Source organism: Pelobates fuscus, chromosome 4, assembly GCF_036172605.1.
Source record: "Pelobates fuscus isolate aPelFus1 chromosome 4, aPelFus1.pri, whole genome shotgun sequence".
Lineage (NCBI taxonomy): Eukaryota > Metazoa > Chordata > Amphibia > Anura > Pelobatidae > Pelobates > Pelobates fuscus.
The window spans coordinates 239,196,246-239,210,690 of NC_086320.1; positions in this window are offsets into that span (position 1 = coordinate 239,196,246).

Sequence of the window (14,445 nt, forward strand, 5' to 3'; positions counted from 1 at the left end):
CCCCCACCCATAGTGTTCCCCCCTTTCCATAGTATTCTCCCCCCCCCCCCATAGTGTCCCCCCCTCTCCCATAGTGTCCCCTAGTGCACTTTCCCTCCACTTGTCCCATAATTACTTACCTGTCTTGAAGCGTGGGCCGGCTTCACAGCGCGCACCGCGGTACTGGAACTTAAATTTCAGGTTCCGCCGGAAACCGGAACCTGAAATTGAAGTTCCAGTACCGCGGTGCGCGCTGAACACCGGTCCACGCTTCAAGACAGGTAAGTAATTATGGTATATCGGCGTATAACACGCACACATAATTTTCCCCCTATTTTCAGGGAGAAAAAGTGCGTGTTATACGCCGATAAATATGGTATGCATTTATAGGTATTTAAATTCTACGTGTATACTAATGTAATCTTTTATGTAATTATATGTATTTATCTATATATATATTTGCAGTTATTTGTATTTTATATATAGATAGATATATATAGAATGTCATTCTAAGTGTATTTTGTTACCAATATATATATATATATATATATATATATATATATATATATATTAAGAACAAAATACAGTTAGAATGAAATTACATATGAATATATAATTTATATTAAATTTTGTTTCAATATTTTTTTATTAATTTTATTATTTTATTTATTTATTATTGTAATTATACGTATATATGTATATATAATATATGTGTATATATATCTATTATATATATATATATATATAATATATATATTATATATATGTAACGTCATTCTAAGTGTATTTTAATTCTAATATATGTACTTATATTAATATTAGAATATACATGTATGACGTTACATATCTATAATATATATAATATGTATATATATAAATATATTTATTTTATTTTATAACATGTCTAATATTTTTTTTTTTTTTTACTTTCCCACCAGCAGGGGGACTGTCTTACATTTTAGACAGTCCCGCTGCTGGCAAAACCTACAGCCAGCTATAGGGGGCCATGTGATCGCTCTTTGAGAGCGATCACACGGCCCCCGGGGGCTTCTTTTGCAGGGGGAGGGCAGCCTGGGCTGTGAGGCAGTCCTCCTGAAGCGGAGCGCCAGGTAGGTAAGTAGTGATGTACCGAACTGTCCGCCGGCGAACAGTTCCCGGCGAAATTAGCGTGTTCACGTTCGCCGCGGCGGGCGGACACATGCGCAGTTCGATCCGCCCCCTATTCGTCATCATTGGGCAAACTTTGACCCTGTGCCTCTCGGTCAGCAGACACATTCCAGCCAATCAGCAGCACTCCCTCCCTTCCACACCCTCCAACCTCCCTCCCAGCATCCATTTTCGATTCATTCGGAAGATGCATGCTTAGTGAGAGGAGGGAAAGTTTAGCTGCTGCTGATTAGATAGGGAAATTGATAGCGAGGCTAGGGTATTCAGTGTCCACTACAATCCTCAAGGACTCATCTGATCTCTGCTGTAAGGACAGCACCCCAAAAAGCCCTTTTTAGGGCTATAACATCAGGCTGCTTTTTTTTTTTTTTTTCCTGTGTAATGTAATTGCAGGTGCCTGCCTGCCAGCTTCTGTGTGAGGTTCACATTGGATACTGTGCCTACTTGCCCAGTGCCACCACTCATATCTGTTTTAACAATAGGTTAAGCTTTACATTTAAAATAAATATTTTTTTTTCACTGTAATAGAAGAGCAGTTGCCTGCCTGCCAGCTTCTGTGTGAGGTTCACATTGGATACTGTGCCCACTTGCCCAGTGCCACCACTCATATCTGTTTTAACAATTGGTTAAGCTTTAGATTTAAAATAAATAATTTGTTTTCACTGTAATAGAAGAGCAGTTGCCTGCCTGCCAGCTTCTGTGTCAGGTTGGATGCCTTGCCCATTTGCACAGTCAGTGCCACCACTCATATCTGTTTTAACAATTGGTTAAGCTTTAGATTTTAAATAAATAATTTTTTTCACTGTAATAGAAGAGCAGTTGCCTGCCTGCCAGCTTCTGTGTGAGGTTCACATTGGATACAGTGCCCACTTGCCCAGTGCCACCACTCATATCTGTTTTAACAATTGGTTAAGCTTTAGATTTAAAATAAATAATTTTTTTTCACTGTAATAGAAGAGCAGTTGCCTGCCTACCAGCTTCTGTGTCAGGTTGGATGCCTTGCCCATTTGCACAGTCAGTGCCACCACTCATATCTGTTTTAACAATTGGTTAAGCTTTAGATTTTAAATAAATATTTTTTTTCACTGTTATAGAAGAGCAGTTGCCTGCCTGCCAGCTTCTGTGTGAGGTTCACATTGGATACTGTGCCCACTTGCCCAGTGCCACCACTCATATCTGTTTTAACAATTGGTTAAGCTTTAGATTTAAAATAAATAATTTGTTTTCACTGTAATAGAAGAGCAGTTGCCTGCCTGCCAGCTTCTGTGTCAGGTTGGATGCCTTGCCCATTTGCACAGTCAGTGCCACCACTCATATCTGTTTTAACAATAGCTTAAGCTTTAGATTTTAAAGAAATCATTTTTTTTCACTGTAATAGAAGATCAGTTAGTTGTCTGCAAGCGTCTGGGTGTCAGGCCTACTTCAGCGTGTGCTCTGCAGACCTGTGCCAGCGTGCTTTGACAGTTGCCAATCATATCTGGTGTCTCTTTAGCGTGCTTTTACAAAGAAAAAAGGTTTCCAGTGTAAGCTAATAGCAGCCAGTCAGTGTCCTTCAAGCGGCTCTGTCAGGCCTTCCTTCAGCGTGTGCCCTGCACAACCCTGCCAGCGTACTTTGACAGTTGCCACTCATATCTGGTGTCTCTATAGCGTGCTTTACAACCAAAATTTTGTTTCCACTGTAATAGAAGAGCAGTTGCCTGCCTGCCAGCTTCTGTGTGAGGTTCACATTGGATACTGTGCCTACTTGCCCAGTGCCACCACTCATATCTGTTTTAACAATTGGTTAAGCTTTACATTTAAAATAAATATTTTTTTTTCACTGTAATAGAAGAGCAGTTGCCTGCCTGCCAGCTTCTGTGTCAGGTTGGATGCCTTGCCCATTTGCACAGTCAGTGCCACCACTCATATCTGTTTTAACAATAGCTTAAGCTTTAGATTTTAAAGAAATCATTTTTTTTCACTGTAATAGAAGATCAGTTAGTTGTCTGCAAGCGTCTGGGTGTCAGGCCTACTTCAGCGTGTGCTCTGTAGACCTGTTCCAGCGTGCTTTGACAGTTGCCAATCATATTTGGTGTCTCTATAGCGTGCTTTTAAAACCAAAATTAGTTTTTCACTGTTATAGATTGAATAGCAGTTACTTGTCTTCAAGCGGCTCTGTCAGTCCTTCCTTCAGCGTGTGCTCTGCAGAACTGTTCCAGTGCACATTGCCAATCATATCTGGTGTCTCTATAGCGTGCTTTTAAAACCAAAATTAGTTTTTCACTGTTATAGATTGAATAGCAGTTACTTGTCTTCAAGCGGGTGTCTCAGGCCTACAGTGTGTGCTCTGCAGAACTGTTCCAGTGCACATTGCCAATCATATCTGGTGTCTCTATAGCGTGCTTTTAAAACCAAAATTTGTTTTTCACTGTTATAGATTGAATAGCAGTTACTTGTCTTCAAGCGGGTGTCTCAGGCCTACAGTGTGTGCTCTGCAGAACTGTTCCAGTGCACATTGCCAATCATATCTGGTGTCTCTATAGCGTGCTTTTAAAACCAAAATTTGTTTTTCACTGTTATAGATTGAATAGCAGTTACTTGTCTTCAAGCGGCTCTGTCAGTCCTTCCTTCAGCGTGTGCTCTGCAGAACTGTTCCAGTGCACATTGCCAATCATATCTGGTCTCACAGTAGCTTGCACGCATAGTACCACTAATCCCCAAAAAAATGACAGGCAGAGGCAGGCCACCCCGCAGGGGCCGTCGTGGTCGTGGTGCTGTGATTCCCTTTTGCCCTAGAATAATGCCCAGTTTTCAGAAGCCACGTACCCTGAACTTGAAAAGTTCTGAGGACTTAGTTGACTGGCTAACACAGGACACCCAATCTTGTACAGCCTCTGCTCGGAACCTTGACGCACCATCCTCCTCCAGCTTAGCTTCAGGCACCTCTCAAGATAGCACTCACCCGCCTGCCGCCACCACCAAAACTAGCACCACAGCCGCTTTACTTGGTATGTCAGAGGAGTTATTCACACACCCGTTTGAAGAAATGAGTGATGCGCAACCATTATTGCTAGAGGATGTAGATAACAGGGATATGTCTCAGGCAGGCAGCATTAAACACATGGAGGTACAGTGTGATGATGATGTTGTACCCGCTGCTGCTTCCTTTTCTGAGTTGTCAGATACAAGCGAAGCGGTTGATGATGACGATGCGTCCATGGATGTCACGTGGGTGCCCGCTCGGCAAGAAGAAGAACAGGGCGAAAGTTCAGATGGGGAAACAGAGAGGAGGAGGAGACGAGTTGGAAGCAGGGGGGGGTCGTCGCAAGGAGCTAGTGGCACAGTCAGACAGCATGCATCGGCACCCGGGGTCAGCCCGACAGCACGCCAATCAACGCATGCTGTGTCCACCACCAGAATGCCGTCATTGCAGAGCTCAGCAGTGTGGCATTTTTTTGTGTGTCTGCCTCTGACAACAGCGATGCCATTTGCAACCTGTGCCAAAGGAAACTGAGTCGTGGGAGGTCCAACACCCACCTAGGTACAACTGCTTTGCGTAGGCACTTGATCTCACATCACAAACGCCTATGGGATCAACACATGAGTACAAGCAGCACGCCTACTCTAAGCCGCCATCCTCCTCCTGGTCCAGCATCTTCAGCCACGTCAACCACTGCTGTCCTTCTTGCCCCCTCTCAACCATCCGCCACTCCGTCTCCCACCTTGAGCAGTTCCCGCTCATCTGCCCACAGTCATGTGTCTGTCAAGGACATGTTTGAGCGTAAGAAGCCAATGTCACCAAGTCACCCCCTTGCCCAGCGTCTGACAGCTGGCTTGTCCGAACTATTAGCCCGCCAGCTTTTACCATACAATCTGGTTGAGTCTGAGGCGTTCAAAAAATTTGTAGCTATTGGGACACCGCAGTGGAAGGTACCCGGCCGGAATTTCTTTTCACAAAAGGCAATCCCCAACTTGTACTCGATTGTGCAAAAGGAAGTCATGGCATGTCTGGCACACAGTGCTGGGGCAAGGGTCCATCTGACCACTGATACTTGGTCTGCAAAGCATGGTCAGGGCAGGTATATCACCTACCCTGCGCATTGGGTAAACCTGCTGACGGCTGACAAGCAAGGAATGCGTGGCATTGCAGAGGAGTTGGTGACACCGCCACGAATTGCAGGCAGTCCTGCTGCCACCTCCTCTACTCCTCCTACTCCATCCTCTTCCATAACCTCCTCGGCTGAGTCCTCTTTTGCCGCTGCTTCTTGCTCCACATCAACGGCACCCCCCCAGCTCCCCAGGTACTATTCCACATCCCGGATACGGCAGTGTCACGCCGTCTTGGGTTTGACTTGCTTGAAAGCAGAGAGTCACACCGGACAAGCACTCCTGTCCGCCCTGAACGCACAGGTGGAAAAGTGGCTGACTCCGCAGCAACTGGATATCAGCAAAGCAAAGTGGTGTGTGACAACGGAAAAAATTTGATAGCGGCATTGAAGTTGGGCAAGTTGACACATGTGCCGTGCATGGCACATGTGTGTAATCTGATCGTACAACGCTTTGTGCATAAGTACACAGGCTTACAGGACGTCCTGAAGCAGGCCAGGAAGGTGTGTGGCCATTTCAGGCGTTCCTACACGGCCATGGCTCACTTTGCCGATATCCAGCGGCGAAACAACATGCCAGTGAGGCGCTTGATTTGCTACAGCCCTACACGTTGGAATTCAACAATCCTAATGTTCGACCGCCTGCTCCAACAAGAAAAAGCTGTTAATGAATATTTGTATGACCGGGGTGCTAGGACAGCCTCTGGGGAGCTGGGAATTTTTTTTGCCACGTTACTGGACGCTCATGCGCAATGCCTGTAGGCTCATGCGTCCTTTTTTTTTTTTTTTCAACGTATATTAAAATTTTTAGTATACAAATGTAAAAACATATCCCATGCTTTACCCATTTTACAGTACAACTGTACACATGCAACATAAATAAATCACTGAAATTCAACAACACAAAGCTTACATGGGCTTTGAGGTGTTTGCCAAAATGCATGTATTTGTAGCCCAGATATAACAGTGGCTATAATTAACCTATGTAAACTTGTCACATCTGGCACACTTATACATTACTAAACACAGAATAGTAGTGAACTAAAAAACTAATATAAAAATTCTGGTATTTGAAGAATATATTCAAATCATTCGTTTTCTGCCTACATTTTGTCATTCAGTTTTCAATTCAGTACAAATAGATGTTCAGTGAATAAACAGCTTAATATGGGGTTGTTGCTTGCTAAAAACAGACAGTTATGCTTTCTTCAGAAAACAATTATTGAACATTTGAAACTCCCATAGAAAGTATGGCTTTCAACTTACTGAGACAAATTAAAATTTCAGCTTTGATGTTCAGCACATTACATGTATTTTTTTCAATATTTCGCTAAAACATAACAGTTAAAAAAAACAAAAAACGTAAATATAACAAAACTACAACATTTATGCAAAAGGTTGAGGTCCTGCAGTAAAATGTTGATCAGATAAGAAGTTAGGTGGTATTATTTGTGAAAGCGGGTAAGAGAAGAGATTGGCTGGGTCAATGGACAATGGATTTACTGCATGAGTAGGGGGCAACATACCATGCCAGCCAGGGTAGGCTGCTTCTGGATACAATGGAAAAGATGGATATGGGAGACCTGCTGGAACAGTATTTGGCACATGGAGAGGTGGCATAATATTAGCACCCTGACTCTCTCCTATAATTACAGAGAATTCTCCTGGGAACTGAAGGCCATTGCTCAAATTTTGGAGCATATTCATGATCTCAGGCATGCCAACTTCCTCTCCTGTATCCTCAGAATTCTGATTCCACTGCTCAAAATTTGGGAAACCTGGAGGAGGGAGCCCTTGCTCGGCCATTTGTCTCTCCTCTCGTTCAACATCTGCTAATATGTCAGAGAAAATATCATCTGGGATATCCAAACCTTCTTTATGTTTCTTGGAAGATTTTTTGGGATAAGCTGTCCAGGAAGGATGGCTTGGAAGAAGCAAGATCAGAAGCAGAATAGGATGGTTGTCTTCCAAACCTGGACCTCCCAAAGGACGCAATCTTTGAGGGATGGGTTGGCCGGCAGGTAGAGGCACTAGGAACGCCTCCATGCCATGACTTCTGATGATTGCATATCTCAGCTTCCGATTAAGATAAGAATGCAGCCGAGCATATGAAACTGCATCACTTGACGTTCTTTGATTCAGTCGGATCACACACATGTCCTTGGTGCACTCTGGCCAGATACGATCCACATATTCCCAAACAGACTCTTGCAAAATGCATCCTTCGGATGTTAACACTTTTGGTAAATCCTGGCAAAGATGACTGCTATAACCAGACTCTGGCGTGGCTGTAACTTTAAACTGCTTTATAGAGAACATGTGAAGGAATCCCTTCCACGCACTTGAGTCTGCTGGATCTGTGAGTCTAGTATCTGGATCATACAATTTCTTGTTCTTCTTTTCAATGCATGAAGAATGTTGATTGCCATTAGTTATATGGTGTTTCCATATTTTCTCTGGTTTCTTGGTAATTACCCATTGGCTTAAGTCAGCATCACCTGGGGGGTTTATCAGCCCTTTGCATATAAGGCAGTCCTGATCTAAAAGGTGGCTCTTGTGTTGGGATGTTGTGTCCCTTTTCTCTGAGATGCAATCCTGCTGAGAATCCTGAGGCTGCCACACAGAATCAGACAGATCCTCTAGGGTCAAGTTCTGATCGGGCACGGTATAAATTTCAATTAACCCCTTGTGTGTCAGCTTTGTCATCTGAATCTGGTATGGCTGTCTTTCCTCTTTCTCGATTAGTTCCAGTGCATGTTTTCTCTTTTGAATTCTCCAGTTGGCCAGCTCCTGTGCAGCCATTTACGTTGCACTCATTAGAACCAAACACTGTGGGGTGATTTCACCAAGGACCACACGACGGAACAGGATCTGATTTTTAGGGTCCTTCAAATTGAAAAGGAGGATCCGGTATTTATTCTTATATCTGCTGTCAGTACACAGGAAAAGTTAAAATATTTCTTGTTCTACGTTCTCTGCAACTCCACGCACCGACTCATCCAATACGTGAAGATCTGGGGTTTCTCTGACTCTCCTCAGTAGTGTATCAAACAGAGTCTGCACTGTGGTAACAAGGACATCTTCAGGACATAACTCAACTATTTGCAGATAGGCAGTCTGCAGCTTCTCTTTTTCACCTGTTCTCTTCTTTCTCTTATGCGTATTCTTGTCTATATGCAGGTGGTCTCTTGACTTTCTTTTAACCAATTTGTTCCTTCCATATGGTTTCAAAAGATCTCTGGCATCATTACTTTCAACGCAAATAACGTCATCATAGTTAGTCTCCTCATTATTCACCGGGAAGAGAGTGTTTGCACTGACTACCCACAGCATGCTCTTGCCATTGCCTACTCCACCTTCAACGACAGGGTGCAAGTCCCAAGGAGAAGGATCATTCACTTTATTATCTGTCTTTATTTCACAAGTAGTGCCTGGAACATCCTCATGGGTCACTAGATGTAAATCTGGACTAATGTCAACCCCAGGGTCTGGAAAATCATCAATTTGAAATTTTTCGAATAATCCCAGTGGGCTGCCACATTCTTCCTCCTCTGATGGTATTAAAGTTTGCAGAGATTCACTATGGGGTGGTGTCAAGCATTTTGGAGAACAATTAAGCATCTCCATCCCAATACGTTTCAGATGTCCTATCAGCTCTTCCACCCTATGCGATACTATGGGCAGGCTACCCGTGACGTCATTACTCACGGCCCTATTTCACACGGACACTCTGTGTCAATGTGTATCATGGTGTCTGTGGACAGGGAACAGTCTCTATTCTGCTCTGTGTCAGTGTGTATCATGGTCTCTGTGGACGGTGAACAGTCTCTATTCTGCTCTGTGTCAGTGTGTATCATGGTCTCTGTGGACAGGGAACAGTCTCTATTCTGCTCTGTGTCAGTGTGTATCAGGGGTTTTGAGGACAGGTGTCAATCCATATCTGCCAAGTGACCCTATGTAGGGGGAACAGTCCCTATTCTGCTCTGTGTCAGTGTGTATCATGGTCTCTGTGGACGGTGAACAGTCTCTATTCTGCTCTGTGTCAGTGTGTATCATGGTCTCTGTGGACAGGGAACAGTCTCTATTCTGCTCTGTGTCAGTGTGTATCAGGGGTTTTGAGGACAGGTGTCAATCCATATCTGCCAAGTGACCCTATGTAGGGGGAACAGTCCCTATTCTGCTCTGTGTCAGTGTGTATCAGGGGTTTTGAGGACAGGTGTCAATCCAAATCTGCCAAGTGACCCTATGTAGGGGGAACAGTCCCTATTCTGCTCTGTGTCAGTGTGTATCAGGGGTTTTGAGGACAGGTGTCAATCCATATCTGCCAAGTGACCCTATGTAGGGGGAACAGTCCCTATTCTGCTCTGTGTCAGTGTGTATCATGGTCTCTGTGGACGATGAACAGTCTCTATTCTGCTCTGTGTCAGTGTGTATCATGGTGTCAGGGTACCTGAGGCCTCTACCTCTAAGGGAGGTAGAGACTTGGTGGTGTATCCGTCCAGGCGAGCTGTTTCCTCCGTTCCTCGCGGTTCATCCAGTCACTTAAACACCGGCCGCGAGGAATCCACGTCCTTTTCTAGCAGGACGCTCAATACGTGACGTCATGACGCTAGCACGAGCAATCTGTCACTCAAGTGTCCGATATCCAATCGGTACTTGTCAGAGGCGTGATTTCCATCCAGAGCCAGGGTATTTAAGCTTACTCCTTACTTCAGCTCATTGCCCTGTCGTGGTTCTAGCTTGTCTAGTCACTCAGTGCTCTGGTATTCTAGTTTGCTCTTTGGTTTTGACTCGGCTCGTTGTACTACCCTGTTTCTCTGTTATCCCTTGACCCGGCTTGTCTCTCGCTTATCTGTCTTCTCGTTCCCTCGACCTCGGCTTGCCTCTGACTATTCTTTACTCTCGGTACGTTAGTCCGGCCATTCTAAGGCCCGGTATACGTACCTTTCCACTCTTTGTACTCTGCGTGTTGGATCCCTGTCCCGATCCTGACATTACGACAGGGCCAATGGATCCTGCAGGTACAAACAGTCAGCTTGGTTCTTCGGATCCCAGGTTTGACGCCATGGAACATAGGATGGATCAGATGGCTTTGGCACTACAGGCACTTTTGTCTCGTGCTAGTAATCCACCTGAGGAGACACGTACTCCTTCTATCTCTCCTGCAGTCTCAGGTCTAGAGGTGGCCACTGTAGGTGCTTCTTCCCGTATTACCCCACCAGTACGTTATGGCGGGTCACCGGAGAAGTGTCGTGGCTTTCTAAACCAGATTAGCATCCATTTCGAATTACAACCCCGCTCTTATCCTACAGATAGAGCAAAGGTTGGATTTATTATTACTCTGCTCATTGAAAAAGCTTTGAGATGGGCCAATCCTTTATGGGAGAATGATAATCCACTCGTCTATAATTATAATGCCTTTGTAGCTGCGTTTAGAAGAACTTTTGACCCTCCTGGCAGAAAGGTCAATGCAGCTAGATTAATGTTGCGCCTTAAACAGGACAATCGAACACTTGTGGATTATGCACTAGAGTTCAGATCCTTGGCGGCAGAAGTTAAGTGGAACGAACAGGCTTATATAGATGTGTTTCTGAATGGGTTATCAGATGTAATCCTTGACGAGGTCGCTACTAGAGAACTCCCTGAAAATTTGGAGGATTTAATTTCTTTTATATCTCGTATTGATGAACGCTTAAGAGAGAGGCAGAACACTCGAGATAGGACCCGTAGACCCTCCTTTAAACTAGCGCCTACCTTTCAAATCTCTGAGTTCGAAGACTTACGTATTCCTGAACCTATGCAGATAGGCAGTACTCATCTCACTGAAAGGGAGAGACAGTACAGGAGAAGGGAGGGTTTATGTATGTATTGTGGAGTCAGGGGTCATTTACGCCTAAATTGTCCCAATCGTTCGGGAAACGCTCGCACCTAAGTTCCTCTAGAGGACAGGCCTTGGGTGTTTCTACTTTGTCCTCTATTCACAACTACAAGGAGCTCAGGCTTGTGTTACCCGTTTCTTTAGAGTGGGAGAAGGGAGTAGTTAAGACTATGGCACTAATCGATTCTGGAGCTGCTGAGAGCTTTATAGATCAGGGTTTTGCTGCCAAGCATGCTATTCCATCCCAGTTAAAAGAGACACCTCTGGCTGTTGAGGCCATCGATGGTAGACCGTTACTTGAGCCTGTTATTTTTCATGAAACCATACCGATTAACTTGACTGTTGGCATCCTGCATAAAGAGGATATATCCTTGATGCTCATTTCTTCTCCGTCTATTCCCATAGTTCTGGGGTACTCCTGGCTGAGGAGACACAACCCTATTATTAATTGGGAATCAGGGGAGATAGTTTCGTGGGGAGAGAATTGTCAAGAAAAATGCTTGCGGAAGGTCTTACCTCTTGGATTAACTAATACATCGAATACCTCTGACAATCCTACAGAGACACAAATTCCGTCTCAGTATCTAGATTTAAAGGCAGTATTTGACAAAAAGAAAGCCGATACCTTACCCCCACACAGGTCCTTTGATTGCAAAATTAACCTACTTCCTGGTACCATGCCTCCCAGAGGTCATGTATACCCATTATCTATAAAGGAGAACTCAGTCCTAGAGGAATATATTCACGAAAATTTAGACAAGGGATTCATCAGGAGGTCCTCCTCTCCTGCCGGGGCTGGATTTTTTTTTTGTTAAAAAGAAAGATGGTTCTTTGAGACCTTGTATTGATTATCGAGGCTTGAATAAGATAACCATTAAAAATGCCTACCCGATTCCCTTGATCACCGAACTCTTCGATCGTTTGAAGGGCTCTACAATTTTCACCAAGTTGGACCTCAGAGGGGCATATAACTTGGTGAGAATCCAGCAGGGACATGAGTGGATGACGGCATTCAATACTCGATATGGCCACTATGAATATACTGTCATGCCTTTTGGGTTATGCAATGCGCCAGCAGTATTCCAAGATCTGATTAATGAGGTTCTTAGGGAATTTCAGCAAGAGTGCGTCATTGTATACCTAGATGATATACTCATTCATTCTAGTGACATTGAGATTCATCACAAACAAGTCAGGAGGGTTTTGCACAAGCTTCTCCAGCATGGCTTGTACTGCAAGTTGGAGAAATGTAGCTTTGATCAAACCCAGGTAACCTTTCTCGGCTATGTGATCTCTGGGGAGGGATTTAAGATGGATCCGGATAAGCTCCAATCCATTCTAGAGTGGCCTTTACCCACAGGTCTTAAAGCCATACAGAGATTTATTGGTTTTTCCAATTATTATAGGCGCTTTATTAAGGGCTATTCTTCCATTATTGCACCCATCACTAACATGACCAAACAGGGGGCTGACACTAAGAATTGGACTACTGAAGCTCTCCTTGCGTTCAAGACTCTCAAGGAGCTTTTTGCTTCCGCTCCAATTTTAGTTCACCCTGACACTTCTCTGCCATTTTTGCTCGAGGTAGACGCATCAGAGACTGGTTTAGGTGCTGTCCTATCTCAAAGATTGGGTGTTGATAAACCATTACATCCATGTGGATTTTTCTCTAAAAAATTGACCGGTACTGAAAGCAGGTATGACATTGGTGACAGAGAATTACTAGCGGTTATCAAGGCTTTGAAAGAATGGAGACATTTATTGGAAGGTACATTACATCCTGTTACCATCCTGACAGACCACAAAAACTTGTCCTATATCGGAGAGGCCAAGCGTCTGTCCTCCAGGCAGGCTCGTTGGTCGTTGTTTCTTACCCATTTCAATTACGTTCTGACTTACAGACCTGGGTCTAAGAATTCTAAAGCCGATGCGCTATCTCGCCAATATGAACCCTCTGCTTCAGTTGAACCACTTTTGTCTTCCATTGTACCCAAATGCAATATTATTGCTAATACCAGTCTCAAAATTCATTCTCCGCTACTTGACCAGATCTTGAAATCACAACATCTAGCTCCCGGAAACACTCCTGAGGGAAGAAACTTTGTTCCCCCTGAACTTCAACTGGAGCTCTTACAATGTTTTCATGAGAGTAAAATAGCTGGTCATCCTGGTATTCGCAAGACGTACTCTCTGATATCCAAGGATTTCTGGTGGCCTTCACTTCGTAAGGATATTGAGGAGTTCGTTGCAGCTTGTGAGACTTGTGCCAAGACTAAACTATCTCATGCATCCCCATGTGGCCTGTTACACCCCTTGGACATTCCTGAGAAACCTTGGTCCTGTTTGTCCATTGACTTTATCGTTGATTTGCCTGCTTCCAAAAGACAGACTGTTATCCTCACGGTGGTGGATAGATTTACCAAGATGGCCCATTTCGTACCACTACCCAAACTTCCGACTTCTCCTGAATTGGCGGAGATTTTTGCGAGAGAAGTTTTTCGTCTACATGGGATTCCTTCAGAGATTGTTTCTGATAGAGGTTCTCAATTTGTCTCACGTTTCTGGAGATCCTTTTGTTCTCAAATGGGCATCAAATTGAACTTTTCCTCTGCCTATCACCCTCAGTCTAACGGAGCTGCTGAACGTACTAATCAAAAGATCGAACAGTATCTGCGTTGCTTTGTTTCCGAACACCAGGACGATTGGGTCGGTCTGATTCCTTGGGCAGAGTTCGCACACAATAACCTTGTTTGCGATTCAACTCGCTCTAGCCCTTTCTTCATGAACTATGGCTTTCATCCTTCGATTTTTCCTTCGGTTTCCTCTTCTCAGGGGATACCGTCGGTTGATGATCATGTCGCCAACCTGAAGAAATTATGGGACCAGACTCGACAAATTCTATTACATAGTTCCTCGCTGTTCAAGAAACACGCTGACAAACATAGAAGAGCGGCTCCTGTTTTTGTTCCTGGGGATAGGGTATGGTTGAGTACTAAGAATATTCGCCTAAAAGTTCCGTCCATGAAATTTGCTCCTCGTTACATAGGCCCTTACAGGGTTCTCACTCGTATCAATCCGGTTGCGTATCGCCTTGCTCTGCCACCTGCCTTACGCATTCCTAACTCTTTTCATGTCTCCTTGTTGAAACCCCTCATTTGCAACAAATTCTCCTCTAAAGTCTCCTCGCCTCGTCCTGTTCAGGTGGAGGGTCGGGAGGAGTACGAGGTCAACTCCATCATTGACTCCAGAATTTCAAGGGGAAAGTTGCAATATCTGGTCAACTGGAAGGGTTATGGTCCTGAGGAGAGGAGTTGGGTACCTCAGGAGGACGTCCAT